The 11,598-nt window shown below is 46.3% G+C and overlaps 1 non-coding gene and 1 pseudogene across 1 annotated transcript; both read right to left on the bottom strand.

The window, feature by feature from the left end:
* Window positions 1-2,546: 2,546 nt before the first annotated feature.
* On the bottom strand, window positions 2,547-2,652 carry LOC115871901. Its single transcript, XR_004047541.1, has one exon. It is a non-coding gene; the product is annotated as a U6 spliceosomal RNA (small nuclear RNA).
* A 3,626-nt stretch (window positions 2,653-6,278) lies between these two features.
* LOC101653696 overlaps window positions 6,279-11,598 on the bottom strand; it is a 14,277-nt pseudogene continuing 8,957 nt past the window's right edge.

The raw sequence follows: 11,598 nt of genomic DNA, 5'->3' as shown, positions 1-11,598 counted from the left end.
TGTTTGCTTAATACAAAGTGGCTTTACTTAGGCTATTACATTCCCCCCTGGTCTTGTTACACCTGTGAATCTTCCAGGTGTGAGCTTTTATATGACTGTGGCGGCAGCTCAGTTTGGGTTAGTTGCTCGTATGATTTGCTAAGCACTAACAACTTAGTAGATTGTATTTGGTCCTGCACAAACTGGACTAGCTTGTTGATGATGAGCGGCCCGCAGGTCAGTCCTATTAAAAGCAAGAGTAGCGGGCCAGCTAGGCTGGACACTAAGGTGGTGAGCCAGGGTGACCAGTTGAACATTTGTTGGCAAAACATTGGTATCAGCTCATTTTCTCCCTCTCTCCCCCGCCCTTCCTCCCACATAAACCCTTGATAATTTATAATTTTTTTTCCATGTCTTACATTGACTGATGTCGCCCTTCACCCACTTTTCTGCTGTCCATCCCCCTGGGAGGGAGTTATATGTAGATCATTGTGATCGGTTCCCCCTTTCTCCCCTCACCTTCCCTTTCCCCTCCTGGTATTGCTACTTTCTATATGGGTCCTGAAGAGTTTATAGGTCCTTGATTCCCTGTGTTTCCAGTTCCTATCTGTACCAGTGTATATCCTCTGGTCTAGCCAGATTTGTAAGGTAGAATTGGGGTCATGATAGTGGGGGGAAGGAAGCATTAAAAAACTAGAGGAAAGTTGTATGGTTCATTGGTGCTATACTGCACCCTGACTGTCTCATCTCTTCCCCAAGACCCTTTAAGGGGATGTCCAGTTGCCTACAGATGGACTTTGGGTCTCCACTCTGCACTCACCCTCAGATATCAACTCCCCTTTATCCCTTCCTTCCCCTACCCTACCACCCCCTTGAACCCTTAATAAATTGTATATTATTATTGGTTTAGGGGATTTTTTTGGCCATGACTTAAACCATCCAATGAATTCATTCACCTAAAATTCTGATGTTCCTTCTCCTTGAGGGGGCTTATAGTTATCAGTTCTCCCCCCACCTTTCCCATACCCTCAGGGAATCATTACTCCCATTACTGTTTCTGAGGGGTTTATCTCTCTTGGATTTCGTGCATCAAAAGATCTTACTAGTGCCAAGGTGCATGCACAGGTCTAGCAAGATGAGTGAGGTAAAGCCAAGTCCATAATGATGAGAGGAGGAAGTTTTTAAGAACTAGAGTTTTTTAAGAACACTGATCACAGTCCTTGGGTTTAGTAAGACTTGTTGTATTTCGTCGAGATGTCACTTTTCTATTTCTTTTCTCTTGATTATGAGTTCAAAAACACCACCACACACAACAAAAGACATGACAGTTCAGTAGTAAGCTTTTAATAAGTGGTCATTCACTGCCACTGAGTCCATGTTGGCTCCTGGTGACCCTGTCATATAGGGTAGAACTGCTCGTGTGAGTTTCTGAGACTGTGACTCTTTGAATGAAAAGCCCCATCTCCCCCCAACTCCAGGGCTCCTCAAACTCATTCTGAGTCATAGTGACCCTGTAGGACCGGGTGGGGCTGCCCTTATGAATTTCCAAGATTGGAATGGAAGTAGAAAGTCTTAATCAACTTTCTCCAGCGCAGGGCTGGGGGCTGGTGATTTGAACTGTTAACCTGTGGTTCACAGTCCAATATGTAATCACTGTACCACAAGGGCTCCTTAGTGTTAGCCAATCCTATAGCAGGAGAGGCAACAGATTCACAGAGTTCCGGTGACTTATCCAAAGCCTCTAGAACAGCGGTTCTCAACCTGTGGGTCTCGACCCCTCTGGGGGGGTGTCAAATGACCCTTTCACAGGAGTTGCTTAAGACTATCAGAAAACATATATTTCCGATGGTCGTAGTAACCACTGAGACACTGCTCCTCTATCCGTCTCCAGGCAGGTCCGCCCCCTTGCAGATATGCTCACATACAGGTACCTGGCGTGAAGACTGTTAACCATGCTACACCGTGCTTCAAGACAACATTTCATTTATTTGTCGTTAGAAATAATTATTTCACATAATATAATTACATATTTTGTGATGAATCACTATGCTTTAATTATGTTCAATTTGTAACAATAAAAATACATCCTGCATATCAGATATTTACACTGATTCATAACAGTAGCAAAATTACAGTGGTGAAGTAACAGTGAAAATAATTTATGGTTGGGGGGTACCACAACATGAGGAACTGTATGAAAGGGTGGCAGCATTAGGAAGGTTGAGAACCCCTGCTCTAGAAAGACCGAAAGTGGGACCTAGAACCCAGGTTGCCTCCCACACCCCACCCTCCGCTGTTCCGCAGGTCCTGACTTATAATACCCCTTGCAGCCTCCTACAGGAGCCAACAACCCTATGTAGTCGATTCAGTGCCCTACTAAACAGAGAAACAAAGCCCACGTGTACCCGTTCGGAAACCTTTCCCTCTGAGCATGTGCAGTGCGCCACTCCTTTGTTTCCAAAGCTTGGCCCTCTGGGCACATGGACATCCCAGCCCTACGCTAGCCTACCTAGCAGCCCTATCTCTTTTTGTATTCTAACTATCAGATTTTATGCTAGAAGGAACTTAAAAATATGGAACGTTCCAGGAATTTGCGTGCACTCCTTGTGCAGGGCCATGCTAATCTTCTCTGTGTCGGTCCAGTTTTAGTATATGTGCCGCGGAAGCGAGCACAAGTCCTATCTTGACATTGCCCTGCCTCGGGTCTGTGGACCCAGTGGTCTGTGCTCATTTGTAGAAGGGGACTTCAAAGCGTCTGTGGGGAAATGGAATGTAAAGATGGTGGCATTTTTCCATGAACCTTTTGAAACCCCCTCCAACGTCAGTCCCTTTGCCGACTGCCCCACTGTGAGAAAGCTCACGGGACCTTCAGACATTCTAAGCTCAGTCCTCTGCCTAAACCCTGCACATACGTCTGCGTTACTGCACTGTCCCGGTCGGTCTCTGAATCGTGCTTTAAGCCCTCAGGAAACCTATTTTGCCTCACCGCACTGTTCAGGTTTTCCCCCCACTGCAGGAATGAATGATCCAGTGTGAAGGCGTGGGGATCCACTGGAGAGCACAGGTCGCCTCCCTGTACCGCCCTGAGCAGACGCTCTGGTTTGCTTTGTTGTCTTTTTTTGTTTCCTTCTTTTTTTAAAATCACTTTTTAAAAAAAATCACTCTTATCGCAATCCATAGATCCATCCACTGTGTCAAGCACATTTGTACATTTGTTGCCCTCATCATTCTCAAAACATTTGCTTTCTGCTTGAGCACTTGGTATCAGCTCCTCATTTTTTCCTTCTCCCTCCCCGCTCCCCCCTCCCTTATGAATCCTTGATAATTTATAACTAATTATTATTTTGTTATGTCTTACACTGTCCAACATCTCCCTTCACCCACTTTTCTGTTGTCCGTCCCTCAGGGAGGGGGTTATATGTAGATCCTTGTGATCAGTTCCCCCTTTCACCCCACCCTCCCTCCATGCTTTGTCTTTTCGTGGAACGTCTGTGGCCACCCTTAGGTGAGCCAGTCCATCAGCGCCATTTTCCCAGCAGCCCATGCTCACGTGGTGCTTCTGTCACATTTGGGTCATCCTCCCCCTGGCGCAGACCTTGTCATAGTGCCGCTGCCACTTAAGAGACCACGGTGAAGCCAGGATGCATCATTTCTGTCTGCACTGGGGAACCAGAAGGTTCGTGGGACTCACGTCCCGGTGATCCTCGTGTTATTGTCGTGGCCCAGAGCCAAATGCACAGTGTCGCCGGGAAGAATGGCCTTATGTGGCTACGATTCAAACCGAGGGTCCGGCTTTTTGTGGTGGCCTTTGGCTGTCCACCAGATCATGAGTGGACCCCAGCCAGATAGCCAGATATTTAAAGCCCCAGGACCACTGATCCTGTAAACGTGTGAAACCTATAATTACATATATGCTTTCACCCTCCCCTGCTTCTGCTATCCCGCCTTTGACAGTAGTGCATCTATGAAGGAAGCACCAATTAGAATTTCTTTCAGCCTATGAGAGCTGTGGTCTGGGTGTGATTCAGGGGATCCTGCTAACCTCTCCTGCCGGCTGACTCATCTCTCCTTGGAATGATTGACTAAGGGTTGGTTTAATTAATACTTTTGATAAAATAGAAGTTTGGGGTCTCCTCCCCCCACCCACATAGTTTTGATACTGTCCCTGAGAGGAGGAGTCCGTTGTGGGCAGCGGGAGTCCATGGATACAGAGCTGTGATAGAGACCGGACCTCTTAGTTTCTACACTCAACCTCACCTGTACACCTCAACTCAACAAAACTTCCACGCCAGGCACCAGCATAGAGTGGTGAACAAGTAAGTCACACGCTCCTCCTCCCATAAACGCCGGTTCACGGTCAATAGTGTTCAGGAAAACAGTAAACAATACTCACACCAAAGATCTCAGAATGACAGTACTTCGTTCCCTGAAGGAACCACATGGAGTGCTATGCCAGAGACTAAGGAGACCTTCCTGAGCCACTCGTAGAAACATTTTCGAAGTGGATCCATTTAAGTTTGTTCTAGCTTTGTAATGTTTTCTGCTTTGTTTTCTATTGAGGTTTTTATTGGTTTTACTGTTATTTTTTTTTAGTTTTGTTTTTAATGTCTTTCTGTCTGTGAAGTCCAAGCTAGGCAAATCTATAAAGATTAATGGTTCCTTGGGGCTGTGCCAGGGCAGGTTGGGGGGAAATGGGGGGCTAATAATAGTGAGTACAAGAATGATGAAATGAAAAAAATGACGAAAATGTTCTAAAACTGATTTTGGTGATAATTATCCAGTTCTTCTTCGTGTGATTGAACTGTTGAGTTTTATATGTGAATTATATGTCAATAAAACTGTTGCAAAAGAGATTTTCGGCCTTGGGAACCCTCTACGGGGTCCGCTATGACTCCGATTCAACTCCTGATATCAGTGGGTTGCTTTAGATTAAGGTGACCAGACATCCTTCTTTTGGCTGGACAGTCCCGATTTTTAACAATTTTTCCAGCACCCACAGCATTTTTAAAAAGTCCTGATTTTTGGAAAGAATGCACGACAAGCTAGGGTATATGGTTTTTGGCTGCCATGTGGTTATTTTGCCAGGATATGAGTTTTATCAATGGTGTCCCGCTTTTGTCCCGTTTTTGCCAATGTTAAAATCTTTAGATGGGTAGTCAGTGTTTAAGCTCAGACCCCACACCAAATTCTTTCCAAATGACAGTAATTTCTTCTTGTGCTGGGTCTCCACGGGATGCTGAGAAAGCATAGTACATCCCCAAAGCACAGCCTTTGGAATAAATCAGGAATGAATGCATTCAACTCCTAGCTCTGTCCCAACCTTCTGAAGAACCTCTCAATGTCCTCCTCCGAGGATGGGGACAGTCACCAGCAGAGGGCAGTCGTGAGCACTCAGTGAAAAGAGGTGTGTGAGGCCTGAAGAGATCCCAACCTGCCTTGTCCCCACCCTGATCTGGCTGGAGGGGTCCGTTCCTAGGCTACTACTCACAAGCCTGTTTCCATTGCCCGAGGCCGGCCTGGCCCCTCCCTGGTCTTGGGCCTCACTCAGACCAAAGTCCATTACCCTGAAGTCAATTCCGACTCAGGGCCATTCCACTGGTTAAAGAGTAGAACTGGTCTGTAGGGTTGAATCTTGACTGACGGAGAACTCCAGATCTTTCTTCTGCAGCACCACGGGTTGGGGTTGAATGGCCAACCATTAGGTTAATTACAAACAAAAACAAAACACTGCTATCCAGTCAGTTCTGACTTACAGCAACCCTATGGATCAGGATAAAACTGCCCCTGTGGGCTTCTAAGATAAGGTGACCAGATTTTAACATTGGTAAAGCGGGACACCATTGATAAAACTCATATCCTGGCAAAATAGCCACATGGCAGCCGAAAACCGTATACCCTAGCTTGTCGTGCATTCTTTCCAAAAATCAGGACTTTTTAAAAACGCCGTGGGATGCTAGAAAAATTGTTCAAAAGCGGGACATCTGGTCACCTTATTCTAAGACTCTTTTAAAAATCTTTTTTTCACATAAGGAAACATTTATTTGAGGTTTAACATAAAATCGTACAAATAAAAGTTGTATCAACGCAAACCCACATCGAGTCAGAACACAGGTAGCAAAAGGACAGGGAAACCAAAGAAAGCTAGTTGGTTGGTAAATACAGCTAGACACATTGTGTCTCATACCCTAAAAAGTCTTTTAGAAAACAGTCGCCTTAGTGCAACAGAAGGCTGATCTTCAAAGCCGTCCTGTAAGATGGGCTGCTTTAGCGTCCACTCCTGTGTTCTCCAACGCCCTCCTTTAGTGGGGCTGGTCGTCGTTCTGGTGACTGCCACCCCCTGGAGGTAGTGCCCTGTCTTCTGTACACTGTTGGCCACTGTGGCCTGCATAGCCCTGTCTATAGCCGTTGTCCCCTTCGTTATATCCTGTACAATCACATCTGCCACAGCCACTACAGCTCTGATCACCGCCACAGGCACTATTGTAATTTCCATATCCTTGATCATAACAGTTATTAAATTCTCGGTTCCAGTTTTGGCCCTGACCTCATCTACGACCCCTAGTATACCTCAGCCACCAGCTGCAGCACATCTTCCTCCTCTCTGTTGCTGCCGCCGTCTATAGATCTCTTTGGGCTGTGCAGCTTGGACTTCCCACTTCCCAGAACCCATATGGTGGTATCCACTTCTTAGCAGCTGCTTCACTGGCTCTTCATCTCTATGTAACAACAAAATCCTCTTCTCTCATTGGTTTTGGTATCCATGGGGAGTTCAATCTTTTCAGTCTCTCCAAAGTCTCCAAAATATTCCTTAATACGGTCTTCAGAAGCATCTGGGCTCAACCCACCCACCAAAACCTTTGGGGGGTCTGTTTCCTTCCTGTTTAAAGCTTTGGCCCTTTGGGGGGGTCTATCCACTTGCCAGCCAGTTTCTGTTCTTTCAGTTCCAAAACCTCATGCACACTAGCAGAATCTTTGAAAAGCACAGATCCATCTCCTCTTGACGGTCCAGGGCCCGGGTCTGCTTTAATTGTGCAATGTACAACCTCTCCAAATCAAGACAGATTCCCAGTCAGATCTTTCTTGCTTGTATCCCAGCTGAAGACTCCAGTAAACATTGTGGCGTCATCCTGCTGATTCTTGCTCACGTTGCTCCTGGAACCCTCCGCAGATTCCCTCTGCGGCCGTCCTCAGTCCTGTCCCCTGTGGTGGTGGAGCTGTCCACAGCGGGTTGCTGGCGTGCAGACTGAGTTGAGGCGGTAGAGGAGGCAGAGGGTTGTAAGGTGCTAGACGGTAACTCTTCACAGGAGTAGAAAGCCTCATCTTTCTCCCAAAGAATGGCTAGTGGTTTCAAACTCCTGACCTTGCAGTTAGCAGCCCAACTGGCCACCACTACGCTCTTAGGGCTTAATACGATTGCAACCCACTCACATCATCCAGGGCCCTCTTGGCCTTGGCTTCTTACTGGGCCTGTTCTCCCCTTCGTCCAGTCCTGTCCCTTCTCAGACCCCATTTAGACAGTGGATCTTTGCCTCTACCTCATCTCTTCTTTAGCTTCCAAGAGTCCCTAAAAATAGTCTGACTCTCACCCTTTTCTGCCAGGCCTCCCTGGGAATCCTGTCTGTTTACAGGGCTTCAAGATCTGTGTACTCCAGGGTGACTCCCAAGTCTTGATCTCCAGTCAGGACCACCAGCTCTCTGTGTTGCTTGTTCAGCTCCCAGCATTTCTGGAGGCGCGGACTTGGTATACCAGAGTGCCCTACAGCAGCGGTTCTCAACCTGTGGGTCAAGACCCCTTTGGGGGTCAAACGACCCTTTCACAGGGGCCGCCCGATTCATAACAGTAGCAAAATGACAGTGATGAAGTATCAATGAAAATAATTTTATGATTGGGGGTCACCACAACATGAGGAACTGTATGAAAGGGTCATGGCATTAGGAAGGTTGAGAACCACTGTGGCCTTACAGCAGGCCCACTCTCAGTCACGTGAGGCTTTCAACAATGCAGACCAGATGGATCCAAACTGTCCGGACCAATAACCATGTGAGAAGATTCTCAGCACATCAGACCGCAGAGAAACGCACATCTAAATCACAATGGAAAAATCAGCATTCACAGCCACCAGGACAGATGTTGGAGGATGGGAAAATGGGGTGAAAATGTAAAGGGATGTCATCAGTTTGACACTTCCTCAAAAATGACCCAGAAGTAAAAAAAAAGTGACCCAGAAGTACCATTTGACCCAGCAATGCCACTCTTAGGGTGCGTGCCCAAGAGAAAAAGAAACCTATTCCACGCAAAAATTCATACAAGGCTGTTCATAACACTATTACTCATAATAGCAGCATTATTTATGAAGGAGGTAACCACCCAAATGTCCATCCACAGCTGAATGCATAAACAAAGTGTAGTATGTCCATACAATGAAATATTATTTGACAGTGAAATGACTGAAGTGCTAACACATGCTACAATTCTGTGGCTGTGAGCTGCCATCGAGTCAGATCCGACCCATAGAGACTGCATGCATAATAGAACAAAACACTGCCCCGTCCTGAGCCATCCTCACAGTAGTTCCTACACCCGAGCCCATTGATGCAGCCAGTGTGGCAGTCCATCTCGACGAGGGCCTGCCTGCCTCCTTTGCACTGCCCCTCTGTGGGATACAGAAAGACTTCTCCCAAGTTGTCTCCTCCAAATAAAGACTTCTCCCAAGTTGTCTCCTCCAAATATATGCCAAACCCAAGATGCTGCTTGCTACACATGGTCAATAACTGTACACGAGGAGGTCAACGGAAGTAGGTCAGAGGTTCTTCTCCTTAAGGGTATCTAGAGCAATCAGACTGTAGTCTGACTCACTCTCAGTAGGGCCCACTCCCTTCTGATATTGTTCCCTTGAAGGAGTGCCGAAGGCAAGCCCGGGACCACTCAAGGATGACTAAGTTTAGGCTACTATATTGAGTCAAGGGTCCGCCCATCTTGTCACATATGTACCCCATTCCCTCCCTTTACTATTGCATGTACACCCCTAGGTCATCCCCCACCTGTTGCTAGTATTGCCTGTGTTACAACCCTTTCCTATGACGTAAATTGTTAGCTGTAATCAGAGGGCTTACATGCCTCCAAAGATATATAAGCTTTGGTTAGAAATAAAACCTCATGCTCTCTCTCCTGCCCACTTGTCCCCCACCTCCACGTGGACCAAGAGGAGCTGAGGTGAGCATGCTACTACGAAATGCGTCCGACTTCTTTATTTCTCTCTCCCATCTCTCCCATTTCCCTATGACTTTACTATTATCCTTGTATATCTTAACCGTGCAATTTTGCCTACCGAACCCGTGATTAGTTCTGGGGGGCTGGCTACCCCCACCCCACCCCCAATTTTTCCAAGTATGATGTCCTTCTCCAGGGACTGTTCTCCCCTGACAATATGTCCAAAGTACGCATATATAAGACAAAGTCTTGCTGTCCTTGCCTCAAAGGAGCGCTCTGGCCTTACTTCTTCCAGTGCAGATCTGTCTGTCCTTTTAACAGCAGTCCCTGGTACTTTCAGTATTCTTCTCTAGCACCACAGTTCAAATGCATCAATTCTTCTATGGGGTGTTAGTCCGGTTTGACTAGAGAAATGAATTCATGGACACTTGTGCGTGTAAGAGAGAACTTTATATCAAAGAGTAATTGTATATTAAGAAACATCCCAGGCCAGTCCAGATCAAGTCCATAAGTCTGATATTAGCCCATATGTCCAATACTAGTTCATAAATTCCTCGTTAGACTCACACAGCCATGCAATGATGCTGAATGCAGGAAGATCACAGGCCAGTGGGTGGAAAGTCTTGTGGATCCAGAGGCGGTGGAAGCGTCCCAGCACTGGCGAGGCTCCTCCAGCTCCAGGGCTCTGGCTCCATCAGCTTAGCTCCATGCGGCTTGTCAGTAGGAATGTGTAGCAGAGAGTGAGTGTGTCTTGCCTTCCAGTGAGCTATTTATCTCTATTGCACCTCCAAATGAGGTCCTCAAGCTGCGACCTGAGGAAGGGGTGGAATCTAGCCTGTCAATCACAATTGTATATTAAGAAACATCCCACTTTCACATGCATATGGCACAATATGGAATACCAGTTGCTCTTTGATAAAAAGTTCTGTCTGTGGTGTCGTACTGTGGTGGTTTGTGTGCTGCTGTGCTGCTGGACATTATGTCATTGGTGTTACAAGTACCAGCAGGGTCACCCAAAGTGAACAGGTTTCAGCGAAGCTCCCACTCTAAGAGCAGACAACAGAGAAGGACCCTGGCTCCCTACTTTGGAGGAAGAAGCCGCTGCAAACCTTCTGCAGAGCTGCTACAATGTGGGTGAACCTTAAAATAGATACGTATGCATACTAAGTGAAAGAAGCTGGTCACAGAGGACAGCACACGGAATGAATCCCCTTGCATGAAGTGTCCTGAAGAGTCGGGGCCAGAGAGGCAGAAAGGAGAGGGCTGGTTGCTCAGGCCTGGGGGTTAGGAAGACCTGGGAGTGTTTGCTCAGGAATGGACTTTCATTTCAAGGTGATGCAAGGCTCTAAAACTGATGGTGCCTAGTTTTGTGAATATGCGAAAAGCCATTGGAATTAGACCTTTAAAGTGGCTGACTTGTATAGTATTTGAGTTATGTCTCAACAAAGCTGTTACTGAATTTGTCTTGAGCACAGAACTTTGAAGCATGTGATGGGAACCTTGGCAGGGAGGTATCTATCGCTATCTATCTATCTATCTATCAGTACATTCTTGGAGTTGTGCAATCTTCCTCACCCTCCTTTTCTGAGCCGTTAAGGTTCCTGTCGCATGTTTCAAATTGGTGTTCTCAAGACAGACTATATATATATACACTCACTGAATTGAACACATAGAAATGGTTGAATTGGTGTATACTTGGTTGTCTCTTCTCAACAACCAAACACATTTTTTAAAATATAGCTTTAATTTAAAAAATAGATAGTATTCAGAAGTAACCACATGACTCATACAAATAAAAGAGGGAATCATGTTAAAGTTTTATCCTCCTCCCTCATCCATGAGGGAGCCAGGCAGGTGTGATAACGGGTTAAAAAGATACTGTAGACTCACTCACTCTCTCACTCACTCACTCACTCTCATTCACTCACTCTCTCACTCACTCTCTCACACTCACTCACTCACTCACTCTCTCACTCACTCACTGACTCACTCACTTATACTCTCACTCACTCACACACTCACTCACTCACTGACTCACTCACTCTCTCACACTCTCACTCACTCTCTCACTCTCTAATTCACTCACTCTCATTCACTCACTCACTCTCTCACTCATTCACTCTCATTCACTCACTCACTCACTCTCTAATTCACTCACTCTCATTCATGGACTCACTCTCACTCACTTACTCTCACTCACTGACTCATTCACTCACTCACTTTCATTCACTGACTCACTCTTTCACTCACCCACTCACTCTCACTCACTCACTCACTCTCTCACTCTCTCACTCACTCACTCACTCTCACACTCTCTTACTCACTCTCACACTCTCTTACTCACTCACTCACTCACTCTCATTCACTCACTCTCACTCACTCACTCACTCACTCTCACTCACTCACTC

The sequence above is a fragment of the Echinops telfairi genome, unplaced genomic scaffold (assembly GCF_000313985.2).
Source record: "Echinops telfairi isolate 266 unplaced genomic scaffold, ASM31398v2 ScPeMD7_7410;HRSCAF=8448, whole genome shotgun sequence".
NCBI lineage: Eukaryota > Metazoa > Chordata > Mammalia > Afrosoricida > Tenrecidae > Echinops > Echinops telfairi.
Note: the sequence above shows the minus strand (reverse complement) of the source record. Positions and strands in the feature narration are given on the sequence as shown.